The sequence below is a fragment of the Pogoniulus pusillus genome, chromosome 10, assembly GCF_015220805.1.
Source record: "Pogoniulus pusillus isolate bPogPus1 chromosome 10, bPogPus1.pri, whole genome shotgun sequence".
NCBI lineage: Eukaryota > Metazoa > Chordata > Aves > Piciformes > Lybiidae > Pogoniulus > Pogoniulus pusillus.
In genome coordinates this window covers 38,774,350-38,777,408 of record NC_087273.1, presented here as the reverse complement: position 1 = coordinate 38,777,408, position 3,059 = coordinate 38,774,350, and the positions used below count along the sequence as shown (strand labels likewise).

At 58.6% G+C, this 3,059-nt stretch overlaps 1 long non-coding RNA gene across 1 annotated transcript; it reads right to left on the bottom strand.

Moving 5' to 3' along the window:
- Window positions 1-429: 429 nt before the first annotated feature.
- On the bottom strand, window positions 430-2,583 carry LOC135178903 (uncharacterized). The gene is made up of 3 exons (XR_010303782.1): window positions 2,505-2,583; window positions 2,043-2,303; window positions 430-1,547 (listed from the first exon to the last, which is right to left on the bottom strand). It is a non-coding gene; the product is annotated as an uncharacterized LOC135178903 (long non-coding RNA).
- Window positions 2,584-3,059: the final 476 nt, after the last annotated feature.

Here is a 3,059-nt window from a genome sequence, read left to right as displayed (position 1 = left end):
GGCAGAAGCTCAGTGCAATACAGTGGTGCAGAGCTTCTGATGTGACAAGAAAAGAAAATGAAGTTTCCTCCTGGTGCTGGTGACTGATGAGGTAGGTAGGACAAGAGGGAAACCTTTCACTCATAGCAATGTATAAAGTCCCTGAGCCATCACTTTCCAAAGTGGACTTATGGTATGAAAGCTTTGTGGATGAGCTGAGCATGATTCAAGCACACAGTTGTGGTCAAAGTCCTGGCTTTAAAAGTCTGTGGCATTCAATCTGGTACTGGTTTCACAACTGGACCTGATGTAGTGTGAGGTGTACCTGCCTGTGGCAGAGGGATTGATGATCCTTGAGCCCTGACAGTTGTATGAATCATAGAATGAAGGAGATTGGAAGAGACTTCCAAGCTCATCCAGCCCATCCTAGCACCAGGAGATGCCTCACACTCAGGTTGCTTTCTGCCTGAGTGCTGCCAGCATTTCTTAACCTGAGGCTTCCCTCTGCTTTGGAAGGCACATTGTGTGAGCAGGCTTTGTCCTTTGGCTGTGTTCATCAACACTTGCCTTGAACTCAGCTCACCTGGCCAGAAACTTGGCATTCATTACAGCTCATTTCAACAAACCAAGAGGAAAGCTTCAAGGATTTTTTAGACCAAAGCATTTCTCTTATTGTTCTTACTGGAAAGCAAAGAAAATCTTCCTTTAACTAATGAAGACCTTTGGGGCCACAGGGGAAAGGGTCTGTGTGAAAAATCAGGTGCTTGGAGAACACTGGAAGTGAAAATGCTTCCACAGGGAAGCAGTCTGTAACTGGGCACTGTGTTGGAGGAGCCTCATAAAGCTGTTTAGGCTCTGCAAGTCACCCAATTCATCTGCATGTTCCTTGTCTTAGTGCTTGGCTTGGGCAATTAAACTGCAATTAAGAGAGGTCTCCTTTTATTTGGTGTTTCTCTGGCTTGAAGCACAGTGCTGCTGGTGCCTTAGCCCTCAAATCTCTCAGCTTTGAGACTAAAAGGATCTGACTGAAACCTGTAGCTGCAGTGTGGGAAGGTCGTTGGGCAGCCTGTGGGGTCTGTGCTTGTGAACCATCTGCCCCTCTGCTTTGGGGAGAGCTCAGCCTGGACTGCTGTGGCCAGCTCTGGGGCACCCCCAACACAAGGGAGCCAGGGAGCTGCTGGAGGGCTTCCAGAGCAGGCCACAAACATGAGCAGAGGGTGGGAGAAGCTCTGCTGTGAAGGCAGCCTGAGAGAGCTGTGGCTGCTCAGCCTGGAGAGGAGAAGGCTCCAGGGAGACCTTCGAGCTACGTTTCAGCAGCTGAAGGAGAGCTGAGAGCAGGCTGAGGGACTCCTTCCTGGAGAGCCCCTTGAGACGGTGCAAGGCAGCTCTGAGCTGCAGGCAGAGCCTCCTTGCAGCAGGACACTGAACCCGCAGCGGAGAGCAGCTGCTGCAAAAGCTCCTGCCGGGGCACGGCACAGCCTGTGCGGGTGTGCGCCAGGGTCCTGGCAGCGCTGCCTGCCCCCGGGCAGCTGAATGCAGCTCCGGCCCCTGTGCTCCTCCAGCCAGCCCTGCAAAACACAAACCTCCTGTTAGAGCGAGCAGACAAACCCCTGCTGCCTGCCCCGGGCAGCCTCTGCCGTCCTGCCGCCGCTCTGCCCCTGCCCCCGGGCAGCCTCTGCCGTCCTGCCGCCGCTCTGCCCCTGCCCCCGGGCAGCCTCTGCCGTCCTGCCGCCGCTCTGCCCCTGCCCCCGGGCAGCCTCTGCCCTCCTGCCGCCGCTCTGCCCCTGCCCCCGGGCAGCCTCTGCCCTCCTGCCGCCGCTCTGCCCCTGCCCCCGGGCAGCCTCTGCCCTCCTGCCGCCGCTCTGCCCCTGCCCCCGGGCAGCCTCTGCCCTCCTGCCGCCGCTCTGCCCCTGCCCCCGGGCAGCCTCTGCCCTCCTGCCGCCGCTCTGCCCCCGGGCAGCCTCTGCCCCTGCCCCCGGGCAGCCTCTGCCCTCCTGCCGCCGCTCTGCCCCTGCCCCCGGGCAGCCTCTGCTGCTTTCCTCCTCCTCCCCACTCTACCTTACCGCTTCTGCTCCGTTACCAGTTCCATTCCCAGCTGCTGCTCCTGGTCGGTTCCCAGCTCCAGTTCTGCTCCTGCTCCATGTCTGCATCCACCGCAGAACCTAGAACAAAACTTTCGAGGCTCCTGCTCCGTTCCCAGCTCCAGTTCTGCTCCTGCTCCATGTCTGCATCCACCGCAGAACCTAGAACAAAACTTTCGAGGCTCCTGCTCCGTTCCCAGCTCCAGTTCTGCTCCTGCTCCATGTCTGCATCCACCGCAGAACCTAAAGCAAAACCTTCGAGGCTGCAAACTCCCAGACAAAGCTCAGCCTCAATCACAACAAGCAGAAACTTATCACCCGTGAGCTAAAGGTGGATGTCAGCAGCCTAGCCCTAAGGTGGCCCTAGCTAGCCGGGGGGCCAGCGAGGCCCCCCGGCCTTTGAAACCCTCCACCACACCCCGGTGCTCGCCCGTGCGCACTCACCTGGGATGCCGGCGGAGGATCCCTTGGCCCGCAATGGGCCCAGCTTGGGGCTGGGCTCCTCCTGCTCTGCTTATATGGGGCAGGGAGCAGGGAGGGCAAAGTGGCCACACCCGGGGGGGGAGGAGACTGCAATTGGCCTCAGGTGCTGCGGGGGTGGGGGCAGGAGGAGTTAAAGGGAAACAAACGCCACCAGGTCTGGGCAGGGAGAGCTTTGGCTAACAGCCAGGTGGGAAACAAAACCAATCGAACCCCAAAACCTCATGGAGAGAGCATCCAACCAGCCTGGCACATGGGAGAAGCTTTCCAGCTAGGGTGGGACATGGGAGATCTCCTTAGAATCATGGAATCAGGCAGGTTAGAGGAGATCTCCAAGCTCAGACCGGCCAACCTAGCACCCAGCCCTGTCCAGTCAACCAGACCATGGCACTCAGTGCCCCAGCCAGGCTTGGCAAGAACACCTCCAGCCACAGCCACTCCACCACCTCCCTGGGCAGCCCATTCCAGTGCCAATCACTCTCTCTGCCAACAGCTTCCCCATCACATCCAGCCTAGACC